Here is a 19,410-nt window from a genome sequence, read left to right as displayed (position 1 = left end):
CTAAAAGGAAAGAGAAAAAAGTAATTTATAAACCTGACTTAAAATTAGAACTCTGTGTGGACTACTGCTTCCCATCCTCTGCTGGATTGTGACCTCTTGTTCAGAATATTTTTCTTATACATGAAGATGGATTTTTTGGTCTTCTTATTTATATTCCTGTATACATCCCTTAATGGATATTAGACCTTCTCAGGGTAAATTCAGAAAAGGGAAAAGAAGGACATGACAACCTTTATGGGTGAGATGCATGTCATTTGTAACTACCTCCTAGAACCTCGCACAATCCTTATACACAATTGGCATTCATTCAGACTTGCTGAATAAATGAATACTTGGATGAGAACAAGAATACCGGTGGTAAGTCACAGTAGCTTTCACAGAATCAAGAACATAACAGTATGGCTGGAACCATACTCTCTATCTACCAAAACATCCAAAATAAAACTGAAGTTGAGATTATAGACTTAATCATTCAAGAAAGACACTTTTTCTTCACATTTTTAAATTTTAGAAATTCCATAAACTTAAGCAGAGAGGAAAACTGAGGTAAATGCATTATTTTTGTTGTTTTAGAAGCACACTGTGCTAGTTAATTTTATTTGTTCAAGGGCTCATTTGCAAGCATTAAACCAAGCGTGGGCTTGAAGTCTGTGAGTCCAGATTCACATATTTAAGAAGATAAAAGCAAACTGTGATCCATGAATGTGGATGAAAACTAAAGGCTCACGGTTAATCACATTGTAGTTTTTAAATTTCTACAGCCTAGAAGCCATAAGTCACAGGTCGTTTAGGTCTTTCTGGATGTCCCACAAGGTCTCTGAGCTGAGCAAACTCATCATCATTCAGCTTCTGGTTGATAACACTGGTTAATCCCCAAGCATTCAGGATAGATGGAAGGCTCATGGAGACTTTGCTCTCCATGTCATACATTCCCTTCATCATCGTTGACTCTGGAGAAGTCATGGATAGACTTTTCAACACGGATTCAATGAGATCAACCACACTTAATCCAATAGTCCAGCTGGTATATCCTTTTAGCTTGATGACTTCATAGGCACTTTCAACCACCGTCTTATGTACATCTTTACAATTGTCACTGTCATTGTGTTTCCATTTCTGGATTCAGTTCCTGGAGACAAAATACCTCCCACATTCACTTTATTCTGCACAGTCACACTTGAGTTGCCATGTTCTCCCAAAATCCATCCATGGCAGCTGCTGGGATGAATGTCAAGTTTTACAGCCAGAAGATAGCAAAATCTAGCTGCGTCTGGATTATACCCACTTCCAATCACACTGTGCTTGGCTAGTCCACTTAATTTCCAGGTAACATATCCCCTGGGATATGAGAATCCACTGGGTTGGAAACCACAATTATGATGCAGTCAGGACTGTACTTGACTTATGTAGGAATAATGAATTTGAAGACATTCACATTCCTCTGTACCAGACTGGGGGGCTCTCTCTCTCCTGCTGGTGGACTCCTGGAGTTACCACCATAATCTTAGAATTGGAGGTCACAGAGTCATCATTACCTGCCAAAATTTAGGTATCTAAAGAAATAAGTTCCCATGTTTCAGGTCCATTATTTCTCCTTTGAGTTTATCTTCCAAAACATCCATGAGCACAAGTTTATCCTCCAGAGATTTTCCCAGAATGCTGATGGCACATGCCATACCAACTTGTGCAACATCCACTATAGTAATCTTATTGTTTTGGACAATTGCTCTTCTTCTGCAACTGGTGCAATCAGTTTTTCCTTGTGAGTTGCCATTGTGCCCAGGAGAGATGTGAGAATCATGTGAGGAAGATAATAAGGTAAATACTTTCTACTTATAGACCAGAAAGAATTTGGAAAGTTTTCTGAACTCTCTAACATTGTTATCTTTCAGTATAAGGCCTAGAGATGGAACAACTTTACCAAATATTAGGTCAGTTGTTAGCAGAGTAGGGCATGAGCTCAGCTCTCCTGGGTCCATGGTTGCTGCTCTTTCCACCATACTCTTATATTAACCAAACATTTCTTTCTTTTTTTAAATTTTTTTAACGTTTATTCATTTTTGAGACAGAGAGACACAGAGCATGAATGGGGGAAGGTCAGAGAGAGAGGGAGACACAGAATCTGAAACAGGCTCCAGGCTCTGAGCTGTCAGCACAGAGTCAAATGCGGGGCTCGACCTCACCGACCGCGAGATCATGACCTGAGCCAAAGTCGGACGCCCAACCGACCGAGCCACCCAGGCGCCCCAAACATTTCTTAGTAAAACACAAAAGTGGTGGGTAGAGAAAACAGGAGCCAATAGCATTAAATTTTAGAATAGGTAAGGAAAAAAAAAAAAAACCTTGTATTTAAATAAACTTATTACAATTAATACTTCAAAAGATATGTAAAACAGGATATATTTAATCAATATCTATTTGTTTACCATACATTTATTAATCATCTACCATATGAAGACACAACACAAGATGTAGGAGATGTAATGATGAATAGATCAGAAGTTGTTCCTGCCCTCATGGAGTTTTGAGTTTAAGGACTAAGGGTCAACAATGAGATTGAGATAACACAATCTGGAGATTAGGCTACTTTGGAGTAAAAATGTGACTACTTACCTGGACCATTCTGTTTAATTAAAATTAACTGAGGAACTGAGATTTTATAGAAATATAAGTAAAAAAAAATAGTGCCCATGGGTGGCTCAGTCAGTTAAGCATCCAACTTTGGGTCAGGTCATGATCTCATGGTCCATGAGTTTGAGCCCCACATCAGGCTCTGTGCTGACAGCTCAGAGCTTGGAGCCTGCTTCAGATTCTGTGTCTCCCTCTCTCTCTCTGTCCCCCCCCCATTCATTATCTGCTTCTCTCTCTCTCTCTCTCTCAAAAATAAACATAAAAAGTAAATTAAAAAAGAAATATAAGTCAAAAATAATCTCTAAGAGAAACTATTTTCAGGTGACTATCCTCTGAAGTTTATTTCTCAATTTTTACATAGAAAATCCTGCACCTTAACAACCACAAATCCAAACCAGTCTTCAATCTCTATATCGAACATCAGTCCCCATTAAAATGTACACAAAGCTGTCTCCAATGACATCTACTGGAGAGAATCAATCTGAAATATATATGAGATCTTCAAGGGAGGTAAAAATAGAAACTTTTAGGAATCTTTGAGGAATAGTAAGTACTTCAAATTTACCAAATAAAGATCCAGGTCTGTACACATATCCACACTTTTCAAAGAGTTTGCAAATCAATCATATCATTAAGGCTCTAGGATTTGAATGGTAACACGTTTTGATATCATGCTGGAGTGGCAATGAAGGCATTGGCTTTCCCAAACTGATCTACTGAAAAGAAAATTCTTCTGCACAAGGGTCTTATAGTAAAGTCAGACGACCCTGCAATCCGGGAGCCCTAGTTTCCTGGACAACATAAACAGAACAGAGACAAGAGCCAAACACAGATATCACCTCCTGGTGGTACTTTGTTAAGATGAGTCCTGGAGGTGCCTAGAAATTCCTAAACTTTCTTTTCCTTGAACTCTCTATTTTCCTAAACTGGAGAAGGAAGAAAGCAGAGCTATGGAGAACTGAGTTGCAAAAGGCGTCAGGATGCTGGATCAGCTTGAGATGACAAGGTATTTCCAAAGGAGCAAAAAGGTCAGAACCAAGGGTGACGAGGATAAAGCTATTACAGAAATCCAGAGCCCAAGGAAAACTTAGGAAGGATGACCATTCTAGGACCCAGAATCCTTCTGTGCTATGACAAGGACTGTTGGTGGTTTGTGAAGTTGACTGTACACCAGGTACTATGCTTACTGCTTTGTGTTACTATCTGTTTAAGTCCGCACAGCTCAATGAGTTTCCATCTCTTCTGCCCCTGACAATTTATCCCAGACTGATATGTCCCAATACCTGTCCTACCCCCGACTCCTAGATGTGTCTCCACAGCATAGACCTCCTTTTCTATCATCTACCTAAATCTTAATGGAGTTGTTTTCATATTTAAATACAATTACTTCTTCCTTTGTGAGTTCATCTCTCCTATTTACAGGTTTTCCAAAAGTACAACTGAAATCCAAATGCCTCTTTGTTAAATAAGAGGGGAAATATGATATTTACCCGGAGGGCACTTTTTATAAAAGGACTGCTGTACACATCAGTGAATATAAAACTGTAAATAACCTTGGAAGGAGGTCAAGGTCTTGGCTAATATTCCTCTTTTTATGCCCTGCTTGGTAATCATCAAATATCTAGTACATGGTCTCCATAGGGCAGCCAGTAAAGAACATTCAGAGGCAGGAACTCTGATGCCAGATGACAGAGAAATCTATGATTCCTGGCCTGGTTGCTTTTTTACAGTTTCTACAAGCATGTAAGTCGGCCTCACTCATCAGTCAGTCCAAGCATGTGATAGCAATTGCTCATCCAGTCACTAAAATCAAGGAAGAGGTGGGGAAATCAGCTACAAGCAAAGGTTGATATTGACTGTTAACAGCAAAAGGTTGTTTAGCATCACAGCAGACATGACAAAGAAAAGGGAGTTTAGAACAAAGAATCCCTAAATAGCAAAAGAGGTCACAGAGGATAGTGTATTTCCAGCTCTCCTGTCTCAGTTGGTTCTTTGCACTGAGTATTTTAACCATTTTCCTGATTACCAAGGCCATCTCTGATTAAAACAAAGAACAAAGGAAAACATGAGCCTGTTGTTTATGACAGCGTCACACCTGCATGTTTGTGTTAGGTACACATCTGTGTGTGTAACTGTCTCTGGGCATATGTGCATGTAAATGCATGATTGTTCACAAACACACTAAGTGCTTGGAACAAAGTCTGTGGGTTATCATGTAACAGCTATAATAACAAGAATACCTCAGGCACACACTTCTTGGCCTCATATTAAATTTAAGATCCCTTGCTTTATACCCAACTTTTATGACTTCCTCCGCCCCCACCCCCACCTGCTTTGAGGATCCAGGACCTTTACCTCCTAGAATAGAAGCTTTGAATGTCCCTTTTCCTTCCTCCAAATAGTCCTCCCATCCACCTGGAGGAGTTGCCAAGGTCCTTAGAGGAAGGGAAACTTTTTCTAAAATACCTGGAGAAGGTTGAAGTGAGTAGACAAGGATACCTGGGTTTCCTGGCCATAATACAGACTGCCTCTTGGTCTTCCCTACAGGTTTTAAAAGCAAGTTCCCCGCTTCCGTAGAAGTCCAACCTTGCCTTATCCATTTTGAACCATCCATATTAACAAGCCTCTTTCTGGCATCATACTGCCCTGAAGGTATTACGGTTCCTGGTACTTTTAGTTAAGAATCCCAATCTCTAACAAGGAGATCCAGACTCAGCAACATCTGGAAAGAGAAACTGACAAAGAATGGCAACAAATTGCTGCAAGCTGATGGCAGAGAGTAGAATTACTATTAATGGGAAATCATTGAATTTTGGCTTCAGTTAAGCCTGAAACATTAAGCATTTTCTAATGTTTCTCTCTGTGGTAGTTGAGTGAAAATTGTGATTTTTTTAATGGAAGATGTGATGAACCATTCAGCTACAGCCTAAGTTCTTCAGCTGACATTTTCTCTTCTACTGTTTATTTGCTATTTTAGTACTCAGAGCTTTAGAAACACAACTCCTCTTTTTTTAATTTTTATTTTAATTCCAGTCAGTTAACATACAGTGTTATATTAGTTTCAGGTGTACAATATAGTGATTCAATAATTCCATACATCACCCAGGGCTCATCATGACAAGTGTGGTTCCCCATCACCTATTTAACCCATTCCCTCACTCACCTCCCCTCTGATAATCATCAGTTTGTTCTCTCTAGTTAAGAGTCTATTTCAGGGTGCCTGGGTGGCTCAGTTGGTTAAGCATCCAACTCTTGATTTCCGCTCATGAGATCATGAGATTGAGCCCCACAGAGGGCTCCATGCTGAGCATGGAGACTGCTTGCGATTTTCTCTCCCCCTGTCTCTTCCTCTCTCTCCCTCTCTCTCCCCTCTCTCTGTACCTCCCCCACTCACTCTCCCTCAAAATAAATAAATAAACATTACAAAAGAGTCTGTTTCTTAGGGTGCCTGGGTAGCTCAGTCAGTTGAGTGCCCGACTCTTGATTTCAGCTCAGATCATGATCCCAGGGTCTTGGGATAGACCCCCAAGTCAGACTCTCTTTTTCTTGTTAAGCCCCTGCTTAAGATTCTCTCTCCTCTGCCCCTCCCCTGATCGCTCACTCGCTCTCTCTCTTTAAAATAAAAAAATAAGGGGAGGGGAAGGAAAAAAAAAAAGAAAAAAAAGAGGTTAGAGTGGGAGAGAGAGCCAAAGCATAAGAGACTCTTAAAAACTGAGAACAAACCGAGGGTTGATGGGGAGTGGGAGGGAGGGGAGGGTGGGAGATGGGTATTGAGGAGGGCACCTTTTGGGATGAGCACTGGGTGTTGTATGGAAACCAATTTGACAATAAATTTCATATATTGAAAAAAATAAAATAAAATAAAATAAAAAAATAAGAGTCTATTTCTTGGTTTTATTCCCTTTTTTCCCTTGTGCTGTTTCTTAAATTCCATTTTTTAGTGAAATCATATGGTATTTGTCTTTCCCTGAATGACCTATTTTGCTTAGCCTAATACTCTTTTGCTCCATCCATGTTGTTTCAAATAGCAAGACTTCATTCTTTTCTATGATTGAGTAATATTCTTGTGTGTGTGTGTGTGTGTGTGTGTGTGTGTGTGTACCACATCTTCTTTATCCATTCATCAATCTATAGATACATGGGTTGTTTCCATATTTGTCTGTTATAAACATAGGGGTGCATGTATCCCTTTGGATTAGGAAACACAACTCCAGTTAACCAAAGTTTTTCCCTGTACAATTTGCTAAGAATCCAAGGTAAGTGAATCATTATGCAATGCCACTTTTCTCAAAGTTTAAATTTAACTTTATACTAGTTTTGAAAAGTGATATTGATCTTTATTGGTGTGTCTCAGATCATTGGTTGTGACAAGAAATGGTCTAATTTTTTCCAAAAACTGTCTCCCAACTGTGCTGTGTTACTCTCCTTTCCTGATGGGCAATATTTCCCTTAGTGACATCTTGGTCTGACTTCTTGGTTTTCTTGTCACCTTAACTTATTAAAGGAGTAATATTCAAGCACACAAGACTTCATGTGAAGTGATAATCTCAATCTTAATTGAAACATATTTAGTATGAGGGAAGAAGACTCATGTTGCATGGTGTATGTGTAGGTGAGAAGCGGGGGGGGGGGGGGGTTATAATCTCTGCCTTTAAACATTTGGGGATTATTTGGAGGAAGAGACAGAAGACTTGGACTCTGTAATTTCAAAAGTTAGGTCTCAGTGAGGGATGTTTCCCAGAGACAGATTTAAACTCAATATATGGAAATTCTGCCTACAAATTAGTTGTCCAAAAATAGAAAGGCTGACTTATAAAGTTGCACATATTCCTACATCAGATAAAAGGTTGCTCAGGGAAGAATCCTTCATTATTCCTTTTACTCCTCCCCACTCACTCACACCCACCAGCCCCAGCCAACATCTCATCCATTAGCCAATCCTGCCAGGCCTACCTTGGATCTATATTCCTGTTGACTGTCCTCGTACAACCATCATCACTTACCGCCTTGAATATTGGAGTAGTCCCTTACTTGGAACAGCCTCCTGACTTGCTTCTTCCACATTAGCCTTCCTACAATCTTCCACCAACAGCCAGACTGGTGTTTATAAAATACTAATTACATTATGTCTGATTCTGCCTGTAAAGCCTCTGTGATCTCTAATGGCATTTCAATAAAATCCACATTTCTTCTTAACAGAAGACCATGGGGGAGGGGAAGGGGGAAAAAGTTACAGAGAGGAAAGGAGGAAAACCATGAGAGACTCTTAAATACTGAGAACAAACTGAGGGTTGATGAGGGGTGGGGGAGAGGGGAAAGTGGGTGATGGGCATTGAGGAGGACACCTGTTAGGATGAGCACTAGGTGTTGTATGGAAACCAATTTGACAATAAACTATATATGTAATAAAAAAAAATCTACGTTTCTTACCACGACCACCAAGACCTACAGTGGTCTTGTCCCTGCTGACCTCTATCTGAGTGTATCCCCTTTTACTCACGTCTGAGGCTGATAGTCACCAGCCTCTTCAGTTGCAGGACTCCTTGATGAGTCCTGGATGTGCCGAGCCAATCATTTCAGGTCCTTTGAACTTGCCATTTCCTTTGTCTGGAAAACCAGGGTCCACATGGTCCACTCCTTCTTGTTATGCATTGTAAGGCTCAAATGCCACCTCTTCAGAGTGGCTTTCTATGCTTCCTAGTCCAAGATGCCCACACTACTTCCTTGATCTCTCTGAATCACATCACTCTATATTATATTGTTTCAGAATAGCACTTAATAGAATTGACTTATCCCCTCATTCAGAAAATAATTATTAAGTGCTTACTATGTTTCAGATGCTTTTTGAGGCAGTGGAAGTAGGTGAACACAAGAGCAAAATCCATGCCCTCATAGAAGTTAAGTTGTAGTTAACATTCTCCATCGCAGTCCACATTATGTTCACTTTTCGTTCATTGTTTGTTTCCTTCCACTAGACCTCCACAAGGCAGCGATCTTGGAAGCCTTTTTGTTCCTAAAAGAGTACCACTAAATAACTGTGGCCCAATAAATATTTTAAAGAATGAATAAATGAATAGAGACTTTTGAAAACATTTAAATTCCTTAGATTAATGAATTCTATCCATCAAAGCACCTAGTTTCCTTCTCTTCTTAACCCAATGTCAAAGCTAAGAGGTTTTAAAGAAAATCTGGTCCCATGCTATTTAAACTATGGACAAGAGAGCAGCAGCAGCATCTGAGGCCAAGTTACAAATGCAGAGCTTCAGGCCCCATATTCCAGAACTACTGGATCAAAATCGGCATTGGATAAGATCTCAGGTAATTCCTGTGCACAGAGTTTGAGAAGCACTAAGATAGTCCATTTACCTTATGTTAGAGATAGTAAACCGAGGCCGAGAGAGGACGTGGACTGCCCAGGGAATAAGATCGTATTCTTATTTGATCCTTCTTTCCTTTAAACCATGAAGCTTCCCAGGTTTCACATTTGTAGTTCAGTAGGGGTCAGAGGCCAAATTTTGAAACCTGCACAGTGACACCCATGGTGAGTATTTCTAGAAGCCTGGCCCTCAGGACCCCTGATGTCTACCTGCAAATGTGCCTGCCACCTTCACATCCTACTCTATCCAGCACCAACTCTTGAGTGATTTCTAGAGGGGAGTGCTTTCTCTCAGAGGTCGTTCCTTTGTGTGCACGTAGGTCCTGTTTCCTCAATAACAAAAATTATTTTTGTCATTTTATTCTCAATAGTCAGGAAGTTCTCATCTGAAACCTTTTTTTTCTTTTCTTTCTTTCTTTCTTTTTTAGGGAGGGTTGTTTTCAGCTCATCTTACAAGAGAGATGCAAATGTTCTCTCTGTATTATTTCTGTGCATACGTGCCTTTGCTGGCAGAGCCCTGGCTTACAGTCTCGGGGCTGATGTTTTCCTCGCTCCAGTGACTCGGACTCTGCAATGCAGTAGAAGTTGTCTCTGTGATTGAGCAGCTTCTGACCTGCCCCGTTCTTACCGGACTGTCAGGCTTCCCCTGCAGAGAAGCTGCTGGTGACGCTGTTCCATTTCTAAGGTCTCCAGGAGATGTCTAGCAAATAGCATTCCTTTGGTTTAACAATTAGCAGGGAAAAGAGGACTTTCGAAGGTTGTATTTTATCTCTTGTAGTCAAATATCTGCATTTGGAGCCTTTAGCCGAGGCTCTGCCTGAAGATGGTTCTGTCCCCTACATGGCCCAGCACCGATGCACCTTTTTTCACATCAAATCTCGGCACTAAAAGAGCAAGAAGAATCTACAGTAATAAATGTGAAAAATCAGTCTAAATTCTCACCTTGAAAAAGGTAAAACTGGTTCTTCTCTCATGCAGATGGATTTGAAATACTGCAGTAAATACTGACCTAGTAGTACAAATAAGGAAAAGACATAATTTGCCTTTCCTTAATTGTAGAGGCCGTAGCAGGGGTTTGGGAGCCAGATGGATTTGGGTTTGGATCACAGTTCTGCTGCGCTACCCACACTGTGACCTTGAGCGTAATACTTAATCTCTCCAAATCAAGGATTCTGTATCACAATAAGGGATTAATCCACCCCCAAGGGACACGTTAAAGCTTCCTGAGGCTCCTGGGATGCAGTGGCATCAACAGACGTAGATGCTTTTGCAGCTGTGATTATTAGCAGTGGCAGCCCTTAATGGTGCAGGTAATGGTGTTGGTGGCATATAAATATACCATGTGCAGTCATTCAGATAAGTGGCTGTGGACCTGGGATTTAAATTGATTTAAAACGTGTTTAAGTGTATACCCAGTGGATGTGGATAATCAGTCAACAGGGAATGGTAATTAGCAAATTCCTGAACCGTGGCTCTATCTGCAAGGCCAATAGACAATTACCTGCTGACTCAGAAGGTCACAACATGAGGTGACAGTATTGGCTGAAGTGGTCCTCGTCTGAGCGGGACAGGGCCCAAGCTGGGGTGGTGGCCTGGGTAGGAGCTCAATGTATCAGAAGACAAGAAATAGGATTGAAATTCTGAATCAGGATCTCTGGGATTAGAACCTTGCTATCTGAGCCTTCCCCTGCGGTCTCTATGCACACAAACTTTTGATAATCTCTGGTTAAAAAAAAAAAAAATGCCTCCCAGTACACTGTCCGTTCAGACAGCACTAATCCATGAAAACGAGGCCTTGGTCAAAACAAATAATTACATGTATGAGACAACTAAACAGCATGAGGCAAAGGATTTCCCCACAATCTTATCCATCTTTATACATGCAACCCACTCTCCATTTCCTGGCAACATATACAGGATTAAGGACTTTCTGAAATGTGCAGAAATGGCCTATCCCTTTTATGAGTGAACTTTATCTGTTTTCCCATTTTGTGAAATTCTAGTATATTTTATATAGCATGTAAAACATTAGATGCAATTAATACCAGAGAAGTGGACAGGAATTTACTCTCTCAACTCTACATTTTTAGTTGTCACATAATTGTCTATCAGTCAATTACCAAGTATTTACTAAGCACCAAAACTGGCCAATTGCCTAGGGAAGGATAAGGTCCAACACCTTTTCCCACACATTTTACAATCTAATATAGAATAAATAAATGCAAGGAAGAAGTAAATACTAAAAGAGTTACTATTGAAAATGAATACATTGATAGAAGTAATAGCAACAACAACACCCATTCACTGAATGCCTCCTATGAATCACAAACCATACTAGATATTTATATAAATTATACCTGATTCTTGCAACAGCAATACAAGAGAGGAACCATCTCCTTATGTTACATAAGAAACTGAGGCTCAGAGAGGTTAAGATATTTGTTCAAGGTCATATGGGAAAAAATGGAAAGGCTGAAGTTCACACTTCTAAAGTCATTACTTTTTTAAAATTAGGAGTATGGAGAAAGAATTCTCAATGATACAAATATATTGCCAGATCATCTCGTCCATGCTGACATGGGGGATGAGGTTGAGAACTTGGCCAAGGGCATGAAGCTAACAAGAACTCAGGTATCTTTACTGCAAACTGAATCCCTGCGTCAAAAGTGTATAGTATCACACTCATCTATTCAATACCAGACAATTATAGCTCAGCAACTTTCTGTCCTCTTCCTCACCTCCTTCCCTTCTTCCCTTCTTCCCTGCCTCCCTGTCCCCTTCCCACATCAGTCAACAAGCCTCAAAATAGAATATATTTAAACTAACAATTCTTGAATATGTTCAGTCTATGGACCATGTCATCTAGAAAATGTGTTATGCTTTTTCATGCTTCTCTGCATCTTCATAGGCAAGTCACTGCCTAGAACGCCAGTCATGCCCATCTTGAGTAGGTAGACCTCATTTCATGGCCTGTCCAAATATGTGTCTCTAGATGAAGCCCTTTGCCAACTCACCTGTGCCAACTTAGTCATTCCCCCATCTGTGCCTTCACAGCCCCCACTACTTTGCTTCATCAAAACACTAAGTTTTAAACTCCTTGAGAGTAGAAACTATTTTTCCTTCATTCTTTATCCTCAGTATCTAACTTAGGACCAAGAATTAACAGGTGCTCAAAAGTCTAAGTGGATGGTTGATGAAAAGATGGGCATAGTTTTGCCTCAATTTTTAGTGGACCCCAGAAGGCCTTAGCAGTACAGAAACAATCTTCTCCTACTGAAAAGTTAGCATAGTCAGCCATTTCCAGACCTGGAGAGACAATGAGAGGAGATCATGGCCATGGGAGAAAACTGTCAGAGTCCCCAAGGGAGCCCGAGGGACAGTCGACATTACTATAATTAATTGAAAGAGATTATGGATTGTGACTGTGGCAGGAAACACTTTTGCCATTAGAAAATGGATATTTTACAGGTTTACTGGATAGAATTATTCAGAAAGCTAGTGTGTTTTCAAACATCCCGACCTTCACATCCCCAAAGGCAAGGGAATTAAAAGCAAAAGTGAATTACTGGGACCTTATGAAGATAAAAAGCTTCTGCACAGCAAAGGAAACAACCAACAAAACTAAAAGGCAACCAACGGAATGGGAAAAGATATTTGCAAATGACACATCGGACAAAGGGCTAGTATCCAAAATCTATAAAGAGCTCATCAAACTCCACACCTGAAAAACAAATAACCCAGTGAAGAAATGGGCAGAAAACATGAATAGACACTTCTCTAAAGAAGACATCCGGATGGCCAACAGGCACATGAAAAGATGTTCAACGTCGCTCCTTATCAGGGAAATACAAATCAAAACCACACTCAGATACCACCTCACGCCAGTCAGAGTGGCCAAAATGAAGAAATCAGGAGACTATAGATGCTGGAGAGGATGTGGAGAAACAGGAACACTCTTGCACTGTTGGTGGGAATGCAAATTGGTGCAGCCGCTCTGGAAAGCAGTGTGGAGGTTCCTCAGAAAATTAAAAATAGACCTACCCTATGACCCAGCAATAGCACTGCTAGGAATTTATCCAAGGGATACAGGAGTACTGATGCATAGGGGCACCTGTACCCCAATGTTTATAGCGGCACTCTCAACAATAGCCAAATTATGGAAAGAGCCTAAATGTCCATCAACTGATGAATGGATAAAGAAATTGTGGTTTATATACACAATGGAATACTACGTGGCAATGAGAAAAAATGAAATATGGCCTTTTGTAGCAACATGGATGGAACTGGAGAGTGTGATGCTAAGTGAAATAAGCCATACAGAGAAAGACAGATACCATATGGTTTCACTCTTATGTGGATCCTGAGAAACATAACAGAAACCCATGGGGGAGGGGAAGGAAAAAAAAAAAAAAAAGAGGTTAGAATGGGAGAGAGCCAAAGCATTAGAGACTGTTAAAAACTGAGAACAAACTGAGGGTTGATGGGGGGTGGGAGGGAGGGCGGGGTGGGAGGGAGGGCAGGGTGGGTGATGGGTATTGAGGAGGGCACCTTTTGGGATGAGCACTGGGTGTTGTATGGAAACCAATTTGACAGTAAATTTCATATATTAAAAAAAAAAAAAAAAAAAAAAAAAAAAAAAAAAAAAACATCCCGACCTTTTTCTATTACTTCAGTATAAAAGCTCCTGGCCTCTCTATTTGACATTCTCTCCCCAACAGACTCACATTATTATATAGACCATCTTCCATTCTCACTGATCACTCTTGTGTTTTCTCCTCTTTAATAAAAGCTGCTCTCGGGATGGAACATCTTATCAACTATTAGTAACTTAGCATGGATTGGAATGACTCCTTCTACGAGTAACTCTCAAGACTGATTTGACATCAGTCAGTAACAACATAGCGTGAACTTAAAGTAACTTGGAATAAATCCCTGAGGAGTTTCCATCCTGGAAAACAGGGCTTTGGGCTCTAAGAAAGGAATCAGGGCTCAGAAAAGGAAGGAAGAATGGTGGGGAAGCTCTCCATGGGGTGTCTCAAAATATCTGAAGTGGGCAGTCACCTAGCCCAATATTATTGTTCTCATTGAAACTATTGATGATTATTATGCCCAAGGCACTGTGCTAGACACTTAAATGAGCATAACTTCCGATCCTCACAATAATCTTATGAGTCAGCTCATCCTATTTATCACTTTTGTCTCAACTTCAGGGTTTTTTGACTGCCATTCAACTGTACTAGAACCCTCCCCAAACATCTTATATTATTTCTCAACAGCATTGATCACAATTTTATTTATAGGATTGTATATGTAGGTGTACAATATCTTCCTAAGAAGATATTAAACTAAGAAGATATTAGACATTAGATTCTAAGTCCATTAAGATAATGATCATATCTGCTTTATTTTTATCTATGGCTCTATCCCTAGCAACTAGCAAAATGCCTGCCTCATAAGAGGTATCCAATAAAAGTCTTTCGGTTCATGAATGATTGAAAGGAGCAAATATCATATAACTCTTACTAAACCCACTTTACAAAGGAAGTCAAGGTCAAGGTCAAGTTTTAATAGCTTGAATATAGCTGAACCAGTTCTCCCAGGTGTGCTTGACTCCCAAACACATGCACTTTCGACTACTCACTGTCCCTCTTTCAGCTTCAGGCAGGAACATACTTGTTAATGGGGTATCAGCCGTGCACCCACCTTCTTTCTCCTAATCCTCCCATACAAATATATAGACGAACGTCTTTTGATGTCTGCATTAGAATCTTACTCATAAGCTTTGGATAGGCCAGCTACCATTATCAGATCAAGAGGTCTTCTAAAGAAAGCCAAATTTATTACTATATTATTTTCTCTGTTGTTTTTCTGGATAAAGAATGGCAACCGGATTTTAAAATAAAAAGAAATCAAGATAAGAATAGTTCTAGAAAACATCCATCCAGGAGGCACTCTACAAGCAGAAAAGCATTTTGTGGCTTGAAGATAAAGCATCACACATATATGCAGTAACTGCAGGAAGAATTCTGGAGAGTTCAGAAGAAAACACTGACACTCCATTGAGGCCCTGTGCCTGGGGAATAAGAGCTTGGGCCGGGGGACCAGATGACACTAGTGAGCCCCAGATCCTCCTATGTCATGTTGATAAAACCTGCTGAACAAAGTTGTCCTGAGAACTGAATGATATGCTATATTTGGAAAGTGCTTATAAAAGCCTTCATAAATGTGACAAGTTGAAGGCTGACAAAACAAAGACTGGGAAATGGCCATCGTATTTTATTGGACTGCCCAAATTCACAAGAAGCTCATGACATGTTTGAAGAGACAGAATCAGGGCTTATAAAGAATCCTGACATTTTAGTATCTGGGGCCAGTAAAGCTGTACAGTATTTTAATCTAAGAATCTTTTAGGCTTGGTTACCGTAGACTTTGCCTGATGTAGAAAATAATGCTCACAGAATCTATCAGCCTCCTGCTTAGCTCCAAGAGCAAGTTAAAAAGCCATTGGTATCATGTGCAGCACAAACTTAGATTAAGCAATTTATAGGCAGAAGAGAATGTCTAATTTGCACATAACTGATGGCAGGAAAATGAAAGATAAATTCATAACATTTCAGCTGACTCTGCAGTACAGCTTGGCTTTTTATTTTTATTTCCTTCAAAGTTAAAAGGAACAGAAACAAAAGCACAATGATTTCACTGCTTGTGGATGTGACTCTTTGTCCTGTACTCAAAGCTCTGCGTGATCTGGCTGAAACCTCCCAGGATTCCAGGCTCACCTGTGAGGGGTTCACTGATGGAATCACCTATACATGGTCCCCGCCTCCCACTCCCCCGAGGATGCCTTTTGCATTCCCAGCTCATGGTGTCCCTCTTATCCATACAGTCATGAATGAATTTATTCTTTCATTCAAATGAGTCACTTTCTGGTGTTGGGAGATGCTGATGAATATGACAGGCATGGACCCTTACCTCAGGGACTATATAGCCTGACAGGCAACTGCTATAAACACATGCTAGGTGCATCTTCCCCCAGTTTCCATCAGTTGGTATACTGCCCCTCTCTTCCAAATATTACTTATTTCCTCCTGTCTTTCCTAAACTCTCCAATGGGTGCAACTCTCCTATTTGCCTGTACTTCCTCCTGACATTTCATAGCTACTACTGTCTACTAAGTGCTCTATGGCTAGTGCTGGACTAAGCACTGTAGACAGGTTATTGGATTTAATTTTCAGAATAACATTATGAGGTAGATAATGTCATGAAACCCAAGTTTCCCAAAGATGAGACTGAGGCTTAGAGATGCACTCTGCCCAGGGTCACGCCATTCTAAGTGCTGGAGCCTGGCTTCAGACCCAGGCAGCCTGACCTCAGAACATGGGCACTCAATCATTATGGCTTTCTGCCTCCATATTTTATCCCCATCATTCTTGTCCCTCCTCACCCTCTGGACCAAGGCTGAGAGTTTCCTGAAGGCAGGCTTGTCTCATTCACCTCTCATCCTACCCTGCCTGTCCCACCCCACCTCCCTGTCCAGTGGGACTAGATACTGAGTCAATATTTGACCGATTTAATTGAATTCTACGGATACCCAATTTAAATTCTATGATCTATTCTTAAACCATCTAGATGACCTTTTGAGTTCTTATAACACATCAGCTCACTTTGTACTTCAATATTCTGTGGTTTCATTTGCATAAACTCCTTGGTGTTTGTATCTCCGGATATTTTATCATGCTAGAAAGCTAGCTGCATTTGCTTTTATTCATGCATCTGCTATTATAGAAAATGAGGAAGGAGTCTGACTTGTCCAGGAGGCTGAAAAACATTTCAAAGGATAGACGGGCCTATGAAAAAGGCTTCTGGGTTATTCCAGGAGGGTACAGCTCAGGAAATGCTTTGATCAGAGGTCTCTGCAGACTCAGCTTTTTCAGTGACAGGTCATTGGATGGCAGCCTCCATCACCAACATCAGAGGTCTGAGGGGCAGAACCCAACCTGCCCAGCCATGGTTTCCCTCTTAGCAATTCTCACCACAAATCCTTTGTAGAAAGTATAGGGTACTTAAGTCTAGTTGCAGGAGAGTGATTTGAACACTGATCTTATATAATAATTCTGATCTGCAATCAAGGACTTCACTGAGGCTGAAAAGATGTAGCTCCCAATAACTATGTAGCCCACACAGACTTCAGGAAACTATTTCCCTTGGGAGACGATGGGCACAAGTACTGGTGCAAGTGGGTACAAGCAATACCATTGTCCTGAAGATTTAATCAGAATCAAGTAGAAGTCTGCCTTTTATCCATAATTTTGGCAGAACTATAAGTTTCCTGGGTCTCTGAAATGAAATTCTTAAAGATAGGAAAATTATGTGGTTACTTGCTGTATGAAATTATTTTGTTACTAGCAATATGAATAGGTAGGTAGGTAGGTAGGTAGGTGTTAACAGTATGAACATGAGCTTAAACTGCATTATCTGTACTATCATGGGCATCAAGGCCAAAGGAATGAGCAATAGCATTGAGGTACTGCCTCCCAGTTTCCCAGTATCAAGCTCCTGTCTTATTCACTACTGGCAAGAAGTGGACTCTTGGGAATTATGTAAGATCTGTGAGAGAAACAAACTCTAACTCGTTAATATAGGGCAAGGTGTTGAGTACTCTAGTAGAGGAGAAAATGCCCAATGCTAAGAAAATGAGTGAATACAATTTTGTACAGTCACACACTAGGACATGACATTACATTGAGATACAAAAATACTCCTACACGACAACATAAAGAAATCTCACAGACAAAATGTTGAGTGAACTCAGTGATAAACAAAAGAATACATGTAACTGAATGATTCCATTTATATGAAGTTCAAGAATAGGGAAAACTGTTTTAGAGAGAGGATGGGAAAGGATGTACTCCAAGGAAGGGATACTGAAGCATTAGATCTGCTGAGGAATAACTATACGATTTCATATTTCAACATTTTTGAACATGCTACTTCCTGCCTACAGTGTGGCCCCCTCCCTTGTCTGGCTGGTGGAAATCTGCTCATCCTTTAGGACTTAGCCCTGGGAAGACATTCATAAGACCCTTCCTTACCCTTTACGAAATATCTCTGGTAACTGGTTACCAAAACTACTATTGGTTTTTCTTTGGCAAGATGGAACCAATGTCAGAGCAAAATGAATAATAAAGAGGTTTATTTTTCACTAGATATTTTTTTTATTGTATGTATTACCTATTTAAAATAGAATTTAGAATTAAAATAGAAAATAAGTGAAAGTGAAAGTTAAGTTCCTGAGCTACCAGTTTACTATAAATTAGGAATAAAGGGGTAGACACTCTAACCCCCTAGGAGCTTTCCTCCTCTCGCCTACCCCAATCCAGAGACCGCTTTTTCCTTCTTAAGAAGACATTGAGCAAAGCTAAATGAAGCTGGAGTATGGCAACTAAAGAGGGAGTTAAAATCTGTAGGTTGATCATAGTAAGGCTCTCATACAAAGTTACAGTAAAGTTCTTACAGGAGAAAAGAGATTATGAAATACAAAACTCAAAAAGAACGGAATTCACCAATTACCCATGTAAACACAACAATGGGTCAAATCTCCCCAGGCTGACCCTCCCTTATGTGCATTCCGTGGTCTCTCATGGTCTATGATGAAACAGGGAAAATTGCTATAAAATAATATGCTTTTCACCTTGAAAGCAGAGGATCTGACTTTGGAGAGCTGGGGATATTTTTCTGAAGTAGGATACACAATTGATTATGGGTAGCATAAATTTAATGTTACCATAAACTACAAACCACAGCTAAGATATTGTCTTCTGGAATCCTCATTTCTAATATTAAACTGCTCTCATAACAGAATAGGCAAACTGTTTTCATTCAACCCTGAAACAGATATTTATTTCACATTTACTCTGTGTAGTATATAAAAATAATAAATGCTCCTAGTTTCATCATATTTATGTTCTAATAAATTATGAGCAGGAGGAAAGTAAAACAAAGAAACAAGTATGGGATTTCATATGAAAGGGTTGTGGTTCAAGCCACATTTCTACTATATTTTGTAACATGATAGTAAGCAAGTCACTGTGTCTCTCTAAATCTTAATTTCTTCATCATAATATTGGATTGATAAGACTGAAGAACAGGTTTTTCAGGAGCACCCAAAACAATTACAGATTACCGCATGTATTCTACAGCAGACCCTTAATACAGTTTTGACTCTCTTTTATACATTTTCTCCCTATGATATGTTAGCATGGTGTGTATTAATCATGAAACTACTACCTTCCACTTAACCAACCAATCAACCTGTAGAGCATAAACATATTAAGGAGTCAATATGATGTAACTGTTCAGTTTGGGATGGAAAATATTACAATTAAAACCTCAGTTACTGGGGT

At 40.0% G+C, this 19,410-nt stretch overlaps 1 pseudogene; it reads right to left on the bottom strand.

Moving 5' to 3' along the window:
• Positions 1 to 776: 776 nt before the first annotated feature.
• On the bottom strand, positions 777 to 1,774 carry LOC109266600 (L-lactate dehydrogenase B chain-like; annotated as a pseudogene).
• Between the last annotated feature and the right edge of the window lie 17,636 nt (positions 1,775 to 19,410).

Source organism: Panthera pardus, unplaced genomic scaffold, assembly GCF_024362965.1.
Source record: "Panthera pardus isolate Hobbes unplaced genomic scaffold, ASM2436296v1 HiC_scaffold_26, whole genome shotgun sequence".
Classification (NCBI taxonomy): Eukaryota; Metazoa; Chordata; class Mammalia; order Carnivora; family Felidae; genus Panthera; species Panthera pardus.
This window is presented reverse-complemented; position numbering and strand designations above follow the sequence as displayed.